The following is an 18,292-nucleotide window of genomic DNA, read 5'->3' as shown; positions in this document are numbered from 1 at the left end:
ATTGTGAACAAATGGGTGAGAAGGGAGAAAGAAATAACCTTAATGTGTCTATCTGTTATAAATAATTTTCGTGATAAGATTGATAAAACCTTTGACATTGTTTCTGATCTTGTTGATTTTGATAGCAAAAGGATACATTTATAGAAGATAATAATAGGCTACTTAGAGAAATATAAGAGCCAAAAATTCAATTTATTTCCTCATGCCCTAGATAAGAAAAATAGTCTGAAAAGAAAAGAGGAATGGGCGAAGGAACTTGATGATTTATTCTGTTTAAGAATGAATCAAGTCATAAATGAAACAGGGCATGTACGGTGGGCCACCACAACAGAAGAAATGGTGAAAGCTAAAATATTCTTTGATTCTTTAAAATAGGAATTTGTTGATATTGATAATGAGGCTGATTATATAATAAAGAAACAGAAGGATATTTTGCAATTCAATTGGCTAGATGACACATTATTTGACAGGTGGATGGCAAAAATGCCTTCTAGTGAACAGTTTGATGTAGATGAAACTGACAGTGATGAGGTGCAGGGTGAGGAAGTCTAAATCATTGATACCATCACTACTCAAACCTAATCAGAAGAAGAAGACAAGAAAAACCTGTCACTTTCAGTTGCAGAACCGGGACCACAAGATGCCAATACAATTAAAGAAGAGGAAAAGGTAGAAGTTGTCCTTACCATGCAGAATGAAGGTGGTGGAAGCCTATAGGTGGAGGTTAATGTGCCCTCGTCAGAACAAGCTTCATTGTTGGCTAATTTAGCAGTTACATATGAAGATAAATCAGATCAATAGCCAACTCAGCAACATCAGAACATGTAACAGAAGCTGACCCACCGAAAGGAATGATTTGATTTCGATATCTTCTGTTACCCATAATTTTGTCATTTTGTGATAGGTGTATGTAGATATTCCTTGTAAAAGACACCTGTCAATTTCTCTTAGCCTTAAGCTTGTTGCATTTCACACTATATAAGTGAAATTCCAAGGCAAGAGAAAAGGTCCGAATTCTATTTGCTAAGTGATACACTTAGTTTGTTTTTGGTCCACCATTTTTGACCAAAAATTCATGATGTATTTTCTCTATCAGATCTTGAGAATACATGAATATAGAATGATCTGTGTTTCTTTCTGAAGGTCATTCTGAGTCTATTGTAAATTGTATACAATTTTCAAGGAAAATGAATACAAATTATGAACTGTCCCCATATTAGTTCTTTCTGAACTTTGTCTCCTTTTGATTACTTGGTTATCTTGATGTTGTATAAGTAAAGACTTGTGCAATTGAATGCAGTTCAATTAGGTTGTATATCTATTTATCATGGCTGTTAATTCAATAGATTAAGTAAAAGCTTTGATGAATTTGATAAGGTTGCTGCAGTAGTGGAAAGGATTTTGAATGACGATTTCTGATAAGAATTTCTGATAAAATTTGTTGTAAGGCAACAAATTAGATCTAGAGATTTGTAGTACACTCTGAACCCCAATGGATTAGGCACTGATCAAATTTAATCCAGCTAAAAGAAAAATGTGTCACACATGATTGTCAAAATGCAGAATTATAATCAACTTTACTTTTATTTCCTGTAGATCTTCAAAGTTGGCCTCTACTTTCTTGCATGGAATGTTTTAGCTTTAGTTAGCCATTATTGCTGAGAACATCTGCAGACCTATAGAAGATTTTTGGCCATATCTCTTATATGGGATGTGTTTATTAAAGTATCAAGAATTGTACATGTATTGGAGAATTTGAGATGAGAATCAGAATGAAACTAAGATAATTCTCATACAGTTTTTCCAATCTTGTATCATCCCTAGGTATACCCACCCTGGTTTTGTAGAGCCAAAAGAGTAGAAAACCACCCTTGGTTTTGTAGAAATTTGGCCCAAATGGTGTGCACATACAATTGATAATAAGATTTGGCTAGTCTTTAGACTGTGTGAGTATTGTCATCTTGGTATTAAGCATTTTGTTGCTTAGTAGTTTTAAAACACCAACAAGTTTGTTATTCATCCAAATGGAAACCCTTGTAGGAAGACCTAATTGCAATGCAACAATTAAATGTAATGTTGAAATATAGGAGAGAGATTCTTTTGGTTGAACTAGAAGATAAATAATCTTCTAACAAAATGATAGAGACTTTCGGTGAAGGATCCAAAGTACATCAATTCAATTATAGTCTAGTAAATTTAGGTGTCATCTTCATCATAAGTTTTTGAAGATAGTCCAGTATTTGTAGGTGTCATCTTCATAAAAAAATTTCCATGATAGTCTATTAGTTTGAGGAGTCATCTCCATCACAAGTTTTCCATGGAATACTTGTAGTTAGAGGTGCATTGAATACCTTTTATCACTACATGAGCTAGTAGTAGATGGTGATTATTCATTATCATCATCATCATCTAACATAGAATCACATGAATATCATGTTTTATAGCCCACATGGCCTAGGTATTGAGGGTACAACTCCAAGCACTAAACACACTAGATTTCAAATTATTATCTTTATGTGTTGATGTTTAAGTTGAATGTTCTAGAGTTGAGGAGAGAAACACACTCAACTTTTTTTTTCTTTTTGTTCTTTTTTTGAATATGAATCTGTTGTCTAAATGATACAATATAATTATGTATTATTAAAACAAAAATACAAGAAAAATATGATACCAACACAACTATATTTATAAAACAAAAAATTTGTCATTATTATTTCTTCTAAGCTTTTACAACTACAGCTTCTGCATATACATTTCCTTTCTTTTCTTTCATTACTATAACAAAAAGTATAATAGTTGTTACAATAGACCAACATTCCAAATGATAAATCTGCATCTACACACTTTCAATAAAATGAAACAACAAGTACATTACATTCTTTTTGCAACTAGACTCTTTTTAACACTTATCATCAAAACATCACTGAGAAAAAACACTTGAGCGGAGACTCTCCCATTTATATTACACAATAATGGTTGAACTTTGGCATAAAAAATAATAATGATAGTAATAGTATTCACTTCAATCTTCAATATTATCATAAAAACCTACAACAAAAATACACATGTACCTATGAAAATATGCTCGAAGAGAAATCCCTCTCCTCGACCACCAGAGATGCAGGTGTGATTGGAGGTCGTGAATGGAACAGCTTTTGAAGTCGAGCACATCAGGAAGAATGAAAGAAAGACAATATCGAGAGTTTCGAACTACTATTCCGCCCCCCCTATATTGATGCAAATGCAGGGCCCCCTTTCATATTATTCCCAGGGCTAGCAGGCGTCATTAATCAAGTGGGTGGAGAAAACCTGAAATGAAACTGGGCTCAAAGAAAACCATGCGAAAATGCAGAGATAACCATGCGAAAATGCTCCAAAAATGTCAAATGAAACCAGGCGCAAAAAACATAAGTGGTCAAATTTTTTTTGAACTTTGCGGATGTATAAGCCTTGGGTTGGTCGAAATTTCAACCAACACGTGTCTTATATGTAAAAAAACAAAATTTTTGCCTTTACATTCCGACCACCCTAAATTTATTTAGTTGATGGTTGAAATTTTTGGTCGAAAAATGATGTTAAATGTAGTAGTGTATGCTTTGATTGATATTCATATCCTATTCATATTCTGTTGAGTTGGGGTAGTTGTTTAATAGCATAAATGGCATTCAAATTGCCTTGTTGTGGTAGAAACCTCACACACATCTATCTTCAGCTCTTGATATAATTTTGCATCTTAATGATGACAATGAATTATTTTCTGGAAGTTTTACAGATACCAATTCATTGCTGAATATGTCGTTCACTAATCTTTTGATGAGTGTAGATGAGGATCTTCATGTGATTATGATTCATTCATCATCTAGAAATACAAAAGTAGTTTGGACAAGAGACATGGAGTAAAAATTGTTACGTTTGCTCCATGAGCAAGTTTAGTCAGGCAGAAAAGGTGAAGGTGGGTTTTGAAAAGAAGCTTGGACTGCCATTGAAAGGAGGTTCAACAAAGACATGAAGATGAATCTAGGAAGGAAAACTTTAACAACAAATTAAAAACATGGAAACAAGGCTACAAAATTACGAAAGAATTGAGAAATATTCAAGCGGATTCACATGGAATGAAAGTACACAATGCGTTGACACTGATGATATTGTATGGGAAGAGTTGTTGAAGGCAATGCAGTCTTGACAATATTCTTATGTAAGTAAAATATCTCTTTATTAATTGTAATAAAAGACATATATCTAATTCCTTTTTCATCATATAGAGGATGGATTTCAAAAATGTTCGAGTGTACAAGAGGCAACCATTCCTCTATTTCAATGACTTAACAGTCATTATTGGGAATTACATGGCAGATGGAACTCAAGCTACAACAACCACAGAGACTAAAGATGGTCACCTTTTTTATGAGCTCGTTGACCTTGACGATGATAGGGACTTTAAAATGCCCATGGATGACACTCATGTTGTTGATGAAGAGTTTGTTCATGAAAATATTTCTAGTACATTTGTTAGACAGATTCATTCCACACCATCATCAAGAAGGCCAAAGAAGAAGAAGGCAAGCATGGCTTCTTCTTTGGATGTTATCTGTGAAAGCATCTAGGACATATGTACGGACATGAAGGAGGCTCACATTGTTAAATTTGACAAAGGAGAAACTAAGCAAGATATAACAACTGCATTTGCAGCCCTCAAAGCCATACCTAGACTAAGTCAAGAGACAATGATTGTTGTGTATGACACTTTCACTTCTGAACCTACAAAATCATGGGGTTTCCTATAGATGCGTGTAGATGATAGGGAATATTATGTGAGATATAAGTTTAGAGGATCTCACTGATATCCCAACTCTTCACTTTAAGAAGCTTTATCATAAGAATAATCACACCTATTCAATGGATCATATTTGATATGGGACCTCCTATTTTTTGAGACTATGAACTTACCATCTTTTTGAAGCAATTAACAAATCATATTTTATAGCATTGTTATAGCTTCTTCATTCCTTGTGTCATTTTCACTTCATCAGCTCTAATCTTTCATATTATGTTGTTGTGTTTTTTTAAATGGAACAAATAATCTTGAACCTGTATTTCATAGTGTTTGAGAAATCAGGCCTCTTCATATGCCTAAATTGCAGATGACAATCATGTCAAGGCTGTGGTAAAGTAGAACATAAATTGTAGATGGTGAATCATTAACAGTATGCTTGAAAATAGTCCAGTGAAGGTCAAACTAGCTTGTTTGCCTCACATTCTTGGAATACCAAAATAGTCCTAGATTTTAAATTATAATCTACTTTATACCTAGTCAACTACATACTACAAGTTGCTGTAATCCATTACAATGAGACAGAAAAGCCACGGCTGGACATAACATTACACAGCTAAGACCTTTTTGGATGAAGTATTTGGATTACAAGTAGTGGCTAATTGTCGGCTGGCATCCATAACCTACATCCAGTGGCCAAGGCTAGGAAAGTTGCGTATGAAATTTTTGAGCAGTGTAAATAGGTTAAATTTTTGGGTAGTGGCCAATGCTAACAAGGTTAATATTTTGCATTACATATCCTTTTTCTAGAAATCAAATTTCTTATTTCTAATTTTTCTCGTTAACTTCTAAATGAGAGGACATGGTAGTAACAGTTGTAGTTGATCCATAGAAAATGCATATTGTAGGTTTCTACAGTAAGTCAAATTATGATATTATTGTCTATGTAGTTCTTTCTATTCAAACTCATTCACATCAATCCATCTCTCAGGAGAATCATTGGCCCATGTTTGATGAGTAGTGAATTACACTAATCCATCTCTCCATCTCTTGTGAGAATCATTGACCCATGTTTGATGAATAGAAATTCACACAATCTATCTAACATGAGAATAAATGGAACATTTACTCATTGGATCTTGGTGATGTGCAGTACTACTCTAGCTAGAGCGAGCTTAACCCACTCTACTTGTAACACCATTTGCAAAACCTTCACAAGTGTTGTGCCTTATGAACCATTCATTAGAAAGCTTCTTAAGCTCATCAAATGATAAAAATGATAAGTAGGAGATATTTAGCTTGTTGTGGAAATATCTAGATCCAATGAGTGCTAAGTGTTGAATTTATTTTCACTAGAGTGTGAATCACTACCCATGAAACATATGTCAATGAATTTGACTCAAAAACTACAGAGTTAAATCCTGATAGCAATATCACAAAACTAATTATTTCCATAGACATAAATACCATTCTTATTCAAAGTGAAACCCTATTCCAAACACAATTACTTTTCTTACATAGTAGATGATTATTTTGAAGTTTTTAAATAATTATATTTGATACTATAGATCCTCCCCATAGAAACTTTTAGTACTTGCCTATGATTATGTTCTCAAGGCTATGATTCTCTTAGGCACCTACACACTTGCATCAACATGTGCCTTCTTATTGGGAGAATCCTCTTCCCCACATAGATTTTTATTTCCACTATTACTCTCCTCTGGCAGCACATACTTTATGTTCCTTCTCTTGCATGGAAATGTCAGTCACAAAGGGTCATCCATGCAAAATTTGGCCTTCTTGTGTTGAGAACAACATGCAGTAGGAAAATCCATCACATAATCATAATCTTTTCCATTATTATAACTTTCCCCATCTAAGTCTATGCTTAACTTTAACGTCCTGGCCATGGATTTCAGAAAAGATCCCTTCTATCTTCCTACAAAAAGATGAGGCATAAGAAAATAGTTAACACTTTGTTGAAAGTCATGGATGTCATTAGAATTAATTTCCATAAACTTGTGTACCTCCTTTTTCATGACTTGTGTTTTCAAATTGAGATATTTACAAACAATTGATCTCCATGAAGCCATTGACCTCTTTAGTTTGTATATACTTAGTTTGTAGTTGACTAGGTATAAAGTAGATTGTAATTGAAAAGTTGAATACTATAAGCATCTAGTTATTATTTATGTAGTATGAAGTAATCCAACAAGTTGTTGTAATCCATTATAATGGGCAAGCAAAGTCATGGCTGGACATAACATTTCCACAACTAAGACCTTTTTGTATGAAGTATTTGGATTACTTTGAAAATTTCATTAGTTTGAATCCTTTATTTATGTCCATCAAGTGATAAATGTTTTCTATGCACATATGCATCAAGTAATAGACATTTTTTGTTAAGTGTTGCAATAGAGCGATTGCAATGGAGAATTACTTACTTGGCTATGTACATTTTCTCTCATTTTAGTGAAATAGTGTCTGTATATCTATGGATAATCATGTGTCAAAAGTGGTAAGTCACGAGGTATTTGCATTGCTAGCACGATTGGATTGAGAAGTCACAACATAGTCCATTGAATACAGATATCAGAATATATTTTACATTTTTTTAGTAATTTCTCATTATATTTGTTCATTATTTATATAGGGTCGATGGATTTGATAAATTTTCCAATGTGTCGATGTGGTGTCGGCCCTGTAGCAATGAAGATTTCACGTACAGAGAATAATCCTAGGCATAGGTTTTTGTGTTGTCTAGATAAAAGAAAGGTTGTTACTAATCTTTTATATGTTTATTTTTTATTTCATTATTGTGGCAAGCCCTAATGTAGTTTTGGAATGCAAGGGGACAATGGTTGCAATTCCTTTGAGTGGGTCAAAGATGGCTCATCTACATCAGCCACATCAAAATCTATCAAAGAAGAAAGGAACAATTGCAAGTTGTGTATTGTGCGGGAGACAACTGCTAGGGAGATTGGTTTAATGGCAAAATCTAAAATCACGTTTCAACGTAGACTTAATTTTGTTCTAGTTTTTATAAACACACTGTTGGTGATGGTGATTCTAATTTTAGTAATGAAATGACCATTTTGTTGTAAAGAAAAATTATGATCATGGAGACTAAATCTTTTATGATCTTGTATATAAACAATGAGAAATTTTACTAATTTCAAGAGTATATTATTATGTATAACATTTTTATGTTTATATCCATTCATTTAAAAATGGTTGAAATTAATTAATTTCTCATTAATTTCATTGAATAAAATAGAATTAAAAAATTTATTTTCTTTACTAATAAGTTGAAATAATTAACCAAATCCATTCATTTAAAAAATGTTGAAATAAATTAATTTCTTATTAATTTCATTGAATTAAATAGATTTAAAAAATTATTTTCTTTACAATAAGTTGAAATAATTAACCAAATCCACTCATTTAAAAAATGTCGAAATAAATTAATTTCTTATTAATTTCATTGAATAAAATAGAATTAAAAAATTATTTTCTTTACAATAAGTTGAAATAATTAACCAAATATAATAATATATTAAAACAAATAAAATATATTAAAATAGAAACTTAACTGTATTCCAATTCCAACTTTGTACAACCAAACAAGGGAGTAACATATTCCCAGTCAAATACTAGGAGAACCAAACAAGAATGGGATTCCTCTTTTCCATTCCCATTCCTCATTTCCTTTCCTATTCCGCATTTGCATTCTAATTTTCTATTCCTATGCTTGCAACCAAATGGGCCCTTAGAGATTAGAAATGCGAAAATAAGACTTAGGAAATTCAGAATTCCCATAGTTCACAAAGATGAACCAATTAATTAATAAACATTAATTATTGAGAACGTTGGTAAATAAGCATACTTGAAATGACATAGGATTAGATGATGGGTTATCTAATCCTATAAAAAAAATTAGTAAATGATTTGACCATTTTGATGAAATAAATGTAGAATTAACCTTTTGATGAAATATGATGATTATGAAGATCAACTAGGATGATGGTGGGTAGATTAAAGTCATGTTCAAATTGATCGAGTGATTAAGATTGATAACATGTCAAGGACACATGACATGGATTAAGGACATGTGACATTTAACAAACATTATAAATTCCATAGGATCGAAGTTGATTGATACGATTGATCATAAAAACATTGACATACATTGTCAATGTTATTAAATTGAATGGATAATGTCACGATCTAACATTGAGGGACTTGACAATGCCGCTGATCGAATGATAAAAATGACAGGTTGACCTAGCGCTAAGGGATATGGCAGTGCTAAGTTCAGATTTGATAGGTTTGATAGATTGACAAGGCTGTGAGGGACATGACAATGCCTAGGGTTGGACAAATGATGTTTGATTAGGGATGTTTGACATGTTTCAGATCATTTAGGGTTGATTTGGGATGTTTTTGGGTTGATTAGGATGATTTTGGGTTAATTAAGGATAATTTTGTGTTGATTAGAAAAGATTCTAATGATATTGAAATGGTTTAGGGTTGATTGGATGAGATTTTGATGATGTTGAAATGATTTAGAGTTAGTTATGAAAAGTTTAAATAAAATAGGAACCGATTCTAAAATGATATGCAGTTGATTTGAAAGGGGGGTGTGAATGATGAAGGATATTGTCAAAATATGCTTGAATGTTAATCAAGTTGGCCAAAAGATCAGAATTAGTGAAATGGGAAAATAACATGTGTTAGTATGAAAATGTGATTAAATAGTACACACAAACCATTTTTTTGAGCATCTATAGGGACATGTTCTACATTCATCCTTACTAGATCCTAATTTTTTTTCCAGTGGTGTTGGAAGGGGCATCCTTCAGTATTGACACCATGATAATTGAGCAGTTTTCAAAGACATAGTTCATCTTGAGGTTTCTTCCTATACATGGGGCATGCATCTCATATGCACCTATGACATTTTACCTTCCTAAGGGAAAGGCAATTATTCATCATTCATGGACCAACTTCTACATTCATCTTGGACCAACTATCACTAATGGATATTCTACACTGCGTGGTGGGGGGTGGGATTTACCTTGTCTCATTGTTGCACATACTTTGTTACACAATTGAGGATGATCCACCTTTGGTGGACGTGTGGTTACACCTTGTGTGGTTGACATCTTATCTCTATCATCACTCTTAGTTATCATGCACTATCTATATATATGTAGGCACATCTATGATGCATTATCCATTATTGGTTGATTATTGATCACGATTGAATCAAGTCATTTGAGGATCATATCATTTAGTCTCTCTTGTTGTGTTACCTATTGAACTTCTAGAGCTTAGCATTTCATTCTTTGCCTTAGGCAAAATTCTTACAATTGAAAATTATATAACTAATTGGCTCTCCAATATAATCAATGTGGTGTAGATTGGTAATATATTGTTCAATATATAATTTTTAAAGTGTGATATTTTATTTTCACGACTCTTATTATTGTATTGATTTTATTTTAATTCTCTTCCTCATAATTTAATCCCAATCCATATTTAATCTCCCGTGTATTTATTCATATTTTATTTTTAATCACTTGACCAAGTCTCGGAGAAGATATTTCTCTACACACCCTCAATTGCCTTTTCATTATGTAAAGAGATTCAATTGATTTACAAATATAAAATCCTAATCTACTCCATGAAAAATATAAGTAAGCTACAAGTGGAAGAAGATCAACACCCGAGTGACAATCATAACATGTGCATAGCAAAAATGTTTAGATGTGCATAAATAGTATCTTGATTGTTTTTCCATAAGTTCATTTTCTATTTTGCAACTAAATAATTAGCTAAATCAATTTTTACATTGGTATACTTATTATTATTATTAGCATATTTAGTCATATTTTGTATTTTCTACTTTTACTATCATTAGGAATTTAAATTAGTCATTCATCTTTCCCTTTGTCCATTGACCTTCTCCTAAACTTTTATGTGGCAATTACTACATTGAAACTATTTAATATCATTAATGCATATTACTTAGATTTATATTTTATCTTGTAAGTTATCTTTAATCAATTTGTTTCACGTTATACGCTTCATTTATTTTCCTTTAATTCTTTAATTATTTTAAAACATAGAACTCAAGTATCTTATTTTTCTTCAATTGAATATGTTGTTATGTTGATATTGTCATCTCACCTATAAAAATAAGAGCCCATTGATAAAACAATTATATTTTATCATCATGAAAATCAATTTTTAAACTATTCATTTAGACACTACAAACATATAAAATTCTCTAGATTTAGATCATATCAAAATCCAAACACAATAATTTTTTAATAATGATAAAAATGTATATGCACCATTCAAATTATTTTATAAATAGGGCAACATATATGCACCATTCAAATTGTACTATTTTGTTGGAATTATTAATTAAGTATAAATCATAATAGAGTGATGAAGATTACTTATTAATCCTTCATGTCAATATGAAATCAAATCTAATTTTGCTAAATCAAATTCATTGACTATAAAATAAATTGGATTTCACTATATTAAATCAAATTTCTATCAAGTCATATTGCTTTCAAATTTTCAATTGAAAAAGGAGTCCACTAAATAAAATTTTAGGACATAATTAGCTAAATCAATTTTTACATTGGTATACTTATTATTATTAGCATATTTTGTCATATTTTGAATTTTCTACTTTTACTGTTATTAAGAATTTAAATTAGTCATTCATCTTTCCCTTTGTCTGTTGACCTTCTAAACTTTTATGTGGAAGTTACCCCATTAAAACTATTTAATACAATTAATGTATATATACATACACATATCCATGTATATATACATATAATCTTGTAAGTTATCTTTAAGCAATTTGTTTCACATTTTACTCTTTATTTATTTTTCTTTTAATTCCATTTTTTATTCTTTTCTCATATTAAAACATAGAACTTAAGTATAAATATATTGATAAGTAGGAGATAATTTCCACAAGAAGTCAAATTGTGATATTGCTATTAGGATTTAACAATGTGATTTTGAGTCAAACTCATTGACCCATGTTTCATGAGTAGTGATTCACCATGAACCCATCTCTCTTGAGAATAAATGGAACACTTGGCAATCATTAAATCTAAGTGATGCTCACAATGATGAAGCACCGAAACTTCTTGAGAGGTCACCCATGCCAGTACTACTCCAGCGTGAACGCACTTAACTATAGAGTTTCCTCCATGGTTAAACCCAAAGCTTGCAACCCCATTTGCAAAACCTTCACCAAGGTTTTTTTTTTCATTGGATCTAGGTGATGCTCACAAGGGTGAAGTACCAGGACTTCTATAGTTAAGTGCACTTAAGTTGGAGTAGTACTGGGATGGGTGACCTCCCGAGAAGTCCAAGTGCTTCACCCCTGTGAGCATCACCTAAATCCAATGAGTGCTAAGTGTTCCATTTATTCTCATGAGAGATGGATTCATGGTGAATTACTACTCATGAAACATGGATCAATGAGTTTGACTCAAAATCACATAGTTATTTAATCCTGATAGTAGTATCACAATATAAATATATTGTTATGCTTAACATATATTGACATCTCATCTATAAAACTAAATATATAAAAATAAGAGTCTATTGATTAAGCAAATTATATTTTATCGTCATGAAAATTATTTAGACACTTTAAAAATATAAAATAATTTTTAATAATGTAAATTTTCAAACACTTGCCTTATCATATTAGTTTTTTTGGTCGACCAAAATATTCTTCAAATTACCTTTATCCATTTGTACTCAAAAACAGATGCAAGTGGTAATAAATGTATTAGATATGTACACACGCAAGTGGTAATAATATATTAGATAGACAGTGAATATATATATTTTACATTCAAAAGCGACACTAGTGTTTATAAATGCAGTCCGTTAAAGTAGAGAATATGCTGAGAACCAGCTTAATATTTAATTAGGCACCCCAATAATGCATAGTATTTGATCATCAAGCAACGGAATAATACCCAGAAGAAGAAATACACGTGTACTACTCACGGGCGAAGCAAACCCCTTTTCGCTATTTTCAAACCCCGAGTGGGAAAAGAGGGTTCCATATCATCTCTACGGGCGCCTACTCATAAACTGTGAGTCGCTAACTAAAACCTCCAGTTGTTAAAGTGGGAGACTGGAAATCGGATCATGCATCTTTTCATACCCTCCAGACGTCGCTGTCCGATGCCGGCCAAGTTCAAACTTTCGATAACTTTATAAAACAAAAGCAAATAAGAGAGGGGTAACAGGCCTCCCTCACCTTTAGGCCGCCTCAGCAACCCGATCCATGATGTTGGCAACGGCTGTTTTGGAATTTTTTAGCAGTTGGAGGCTGTTGATCAAGCTCTTTCTCTTCGTAGCCACCACAGGACTCTCTTCCATTATCTTCTCCATCGCACCGAAATTGGGGCCCCCCACATCTTTGAGAATTTGGGCCTCCAGCTCCTTCCCCACCAATTTTCTGCATACGAACTGCAGATGCAGAGGAATTCCATCTCCCATCCTCAAAATCACCACTTTCCAATACGCCATCACGCTCATCTGCATTTCGTACGCCTCTTCCACGCGCTCCGTCGGCAGCTCCATGATGTCCCCCACATCCACTTCCCCAAAATCCTCTATCGTCACCGTCTTGTTTGCTATGTCGTAACCAGAGCTCGAAGCATAACCCCTGCTACAATCCCGGACGAGGTAACGCAGCCTGTCCATGAAGTGGGCCTTGGACTGAATGATCCTCCCGTATGTTTCCATGTACGCAGGGCTCAGGGTGAAGTCGATGCCTTTCTCCATCTCCAACATCTGCTTAACATGGGCGATGCATTCCTGCTTCTTCTCCACCACCAGCCCCTGCACCGCTCGTTGAACGCGTGACCGGAGCTGCGGGTAACACTGACAGTAGTGCTCTATCACCCGGTTAATCACCGTCTCCAGGTACTGCCAGACGGTCGATGCAAGCCCCAGCCCCCTGTCGGAGACCTCCTCAACCATTTGCTGCAGCAGGTCCAGAAACACAGAGCGCGGCAAGAAATTGGGGAGGCCGACGCCCTTGGCTTCACTCAGCATTTGGGTCTCCTTCGCCAGAAACTTGGTGCTCACCGCGCCGCTCTGGCAGAGCTCTTTGTAGAACTTGTCAAACATCTCTCGCAGGCGGGCGGTGCAGTGCATTTGGGGATCATCCGGAAACTGCTTAAACTCGCCCAGAATGACGATCTTCTTGAGGGACTCTTTGATCTCGTTCAGCAGCTTCACGAACGCCACGTCGGCCTCCTGCCGGTCGCACAAATGTTGGGGGAGGCTGCTCAGCTCAGATTGGCGCTTCGCCAGCATCTCGTCGATTTGGTTGCAGATTTGGGGGAGGGTTGTGTTGATGGTTGTGGCCTGGATTTGCATCAGCTTCTGCGCCAACATCGGTATTCCCACCGTCTCCTTGTCGATCTTCCTGAGCAGCGGGTGGGAGTCGAAGAGCTGCTTTTCCCTCTGCCGGGCTTCGGCGTTGCTTTCGTCGCCAATGCCGTTGCGCACGCAGACGTAGCCGAGGCCAATGTGGACGGCGTTCGTCGTGACTTTCTCCAAAAGTCCCTCGGGAGCCTTGTCGCACTTTGTCACCACCGCCAGAGTCCGCTCGCCCATCTGATCCACCTTCTGCGACATTCTGATCGATTCACAGGTGGGAAAATCCACCGTCGCCGCCAAAACGTTGAGAATGATGCTCTCCTTGGGCTTTATGTACTCCATTATCATCTCATAAATCTGCTCGTAGATGTCGGCGGGCTGCCCGTCGACTGGAACCCTTGAGATGCCAGGCAAGTCCACCATTGTCAAATCAGGAGCCCCAACTTTTGTAATGTGGAGCGTGATCGGAGTGTAACTTATTCCTTTCGCGTCCCCCGCAATTTCTTTGGTCGCGGCCTCTATTTCCGCTGTAATGTCCCACTCCTTTATCATCTCCTTTTTGCCACTGTGCTCGATGGAGATTTGGGCTTCAGATTTGTGGCTGCAGCTCTGGAGTCGCACGACGAGGGGAACTCGGGTGCAGATGCCCATCCCCCGAGGAAGCTTGATGCCTGCCAGGGACTCCAAAACACTGGACTTGCCGTGGGACTGGTCTCCCACGACGACAATGCTGGGAAGTTGGATTCCCTCTTTCATGATGTCCATGTTGCGCAGCTTATCCACCGCATCAAGTAGCGGCCGGATTTGCTGCTGATACGAGATTGTCAAGCTCGAAGCGTCGACTGCTTCATCTGTGTCGTGTTCCACCTTAGGATTCGCCATGAGCATCGACATCCTCATCCTCTCGTCCAAACAGCTAGTCGACCCCATCTGATCATGAGGATTCGCCATGAGCATCGACATTCTCAACCTCTCGTCCAAACAGCTAGTCGAGCCCATTTTCAAGGGCAAAAACAACACTATCTTTAATGTATTCTCCCAAAAAATTTCTTCGGCGTAGAACGCATGATCAAAACACAGCAAGAATGGGTTCTACTTATACTAAATTTTGGAGCTGTGCATCTAGGATCAGCGTTGCGAGGAAATTTCCAGTGGCAGAGAGGACTGAACGCTAGAGAGGGTTTAAGGGAAAACAAAAAGGTGCACAGGGGTCGTACACCAAAAGAGGTTTTCGACTTTCCGTTTACCCAAGGGTTTTAAGATTTTGTAAGATCCGCCGTTTGGACATCATATTCACAATTATTCTACCCATCTTCGCCCCAGTTTCCACTGCTTTAAACGAGATTTCCCGGCCACTACGCACTGCTTTACACGAGATTTCCAAGATCAAGGGTTCCTAGGACTAACCCAAGCGCTAGCAAGAAAACGTCAGATCTTGTACCCTCTGGTGACGTATGATTCCATTATCTCTTTCACTTCACAGATAAAGGAGGTCGGTACCGATTGCCATCATAAAATTTGGAATTTTTTCTTCTTCGTAAAAACAAATGTATGAAGCTGCAAGGAATAAACGCGTTACTTTATTCTTATAAACAAGTATGAGTGCTCTCCAGGGATAGTTACAGAGACCATTGGGGAACCTTCTGCACAGAATGAGAAGACAGCAACGAAACCTCCTATGACCTTGCCCATTATGACCTCCACGCAGGATATGAGTCCTAGGGGAAAGGAGACTAAGGAAGATGAGAAGGCACAGGGGGAATACCCTTTCAAAAGAGATTTGGAGGATCTTTTGAGCTCACCTTTGGCGAGGTCTTCGACGGAGGAGTGTCTGGAAGATGGAGAAATAGAAGGAACTAACACTCTACAAGATTTGACTACAGTCCAGTTTGGGGGGAGCAAGCTTGAAACCCCTTCTAAGGGGAAAGGGGTAACCCCCGCTTTTATGGGCTCCTCAACAAGACGGGCGGGGGGGGGGACCACAAGCATATGGACGGTGATATAAGGGAGGTAGTTTGCTCCCCTCTGAGGATAGTAAAGGCCTCGCAGGCTGAGATAGCGTCGAGAGTAATGGCAAGCTTTGATTATATGGATAAGGAGATGAGCCCCTCTTCGCCTCAAGAGGATAATGGGGAATGGGAAGTACAAAAGAAGAAGAAAAGGGGAGGGAGAAAAAAAGATATTGGAGTTTCAGGAACACCAGGAAGACCATCAAGCAGAGTTGCCGGGATAAAGCAAATTGTTAGAGATGTAGCCAGTGGTAAACAGCTTACACTAGAGACAGTAACAAAAGGTAAGAAATGAAACTCCTTTCATGGAATATAAGGGGATTGAATAATCCCCAAAAGCAGTATGTTCTCAAGCAATTAATATCTCAGGAAAAAATAGACTATGTGTTAATTCAAGAGACAAAAATGTCTAGCTCAAATTTTGATAAAATTGCTAGCTATATCTAGCCAAGGGCGGGGTATATACATAGGGATTCAGATGGAGCTTCAGGGGGAATTGCTACCATGTGGAGTCTAAACTCGTTGAAGGGCTATGAGATTTGGAAGGAAATTTTTTTTATAATTACTCAGTTCCAATCGAATAGCCACAGCTGGAAACTGATTAATATCTATGCACCTAATAGTAGATTAGGGAGGAAGGAAATGTATGACAATTTGATAAGGATATTTGAAACTATGTTGGAGGAGCAATGGATGTGTATGGGTGATTTCAATACCCCTCTTTATCATTCGGAGAAGAGGGGAGGCAACAGAGAATGTCAGGAGAGCTTGCAAGATCTAAGTGAATTTACGGGGAAGCTGGACTTCATGGATGTGGAGCTGAGGGGTAATCCATACACCTGGACTAATAATAGGAAAGGTGAGGATCTCATCCAGGTTAGGCTGGACAGATTATTACTGTCAGGGAATTGGAATAGCATGGGTAACTCCTACTTGGAAAATCTCAACAAAACCGTGTCTAACCACTCACCCATTTTATTCCATTGGGAGGATGGCTATAAAGGGGGAAAGAAACCTTTCAGATATGAAATAATGTGGGAATCACATCCGAAATTCAAAGATATGATTCAGGAGTGGTGGAATATAAGAATAGATGGTATTGCAGTGTACAGACTTACCCAAAAACTAGATAATATTAGAAGAAATGTCAGAGCTTGGGCTAAAAGTTCTTTTGGAGATCTGTTTAAAGGTAAAGGAGAAGTAGAGGAAAAGCTAAAAAAAATCCAAGGGGCTATTGCAGAAGGGAATAACTCGGAGGAGAATATTCAGGAAGAGGAAAAACTTAGAAAGAGGTGGAAAGAGATCCTCCAAAAGGAGAAAATTTTCTGGAAACAAAGATCTAGAATTCAATGGCTAGAGGAAGGGGACAAAAATACTACCTTTTTTCACAGATCTGCTTCTAACCACAAAAGAAGAAACACTATCTCAAAACTAAGTGAAGAAGGAGGAAGGGTATTGAAAGAGCAGGAGGAAACGGGGAAATTTGTGGTAGATCACTTCAGTAAGGCGCTTAAGGAAGATAACTTCGCTGGGAACTAGGTGATCAGGAGAAGTTTGATTAATTCAATCCCAAGGAGTATAAAAGAAGAGGAAAATGATTGGATCCTTGGTAAGATCTCGGAAGAGGAAGTGAAAAAGGCAGTGTTCTCAATGAAAGCTTTTAAGGCCCCGGGCCCCAATGGTTTCCCGCCTGCTTTCTTTTAGCATTTTTGAGAGGTGATCAAATCAGAAGTAATTTGGGCGACTAGGGATTTTTTCAAAATTGGCAAAATTCTACGGAGCATAAATAAGACCTTTATTGCACTAGTTCCTAAAAATTCCAATCCTCTCTATTTGAATGATTTTAGACCTATAAGTCTATGTAATACTATTTACAAGGTCTTTGCCAAGGTTTTAGTGAACAGATTAAAACCTTTCTTGGAAAAAATGATTGGTAGTCCTCAGAAGGGGTTTGTGCCAGGAAGGCAGATCCTTGATGTGGCTATTTCAACCCATGAGGTTATCCATTCAATAGAAAAGAGCAGGCAACCTGGAATGGCATTCAAGTTAGACATTTCCAAAGCTTATG

The 18,292-nt window shown here is 36.2% G+C and overlaps 1 pseudogene across 1 annotated transcript; it reads right to left on the bottom strand.

Moving 5' to 3' along the window:
- Positions 1 to 12,703: 12,703 nt before the first annotated feature.
- On the bottom strand, positions 12,704 to 16,355 carry LOC149573275 (dynamin-related protein 4C pseudogene; annotated as a pseudogene). Its single transcript, XR_016360082.1, has one exon. The product of XR_016360082.1 is annotated as a dynamin-related protein 4C pseudogene (transcript).
- Between the last annotated feature and the right edge of the window lie 1,937 nt (positions 16,356 to 18,292).

This window comes from Cupressus sempervirens, chromosome 2 (assembly GCF_028749045.1).
Source record: "Cupressus sempervirens isolate cs-2001-9-10 chromosome 2, ASM2874904v1, whole genome shotgun sequence".
Lineage (NCBI taxonomy): Eukaryota > Viridiplantae > Streptophyta > Pinopsida > Cupressales > Cupressaceae > Cupressus > Cupressus sempervirens.
The sequence above is the reverse complement of the archived record's forward strand: the minus strand, read 5'-3'. Positions and strand labels throughout refer to the sequence as shown.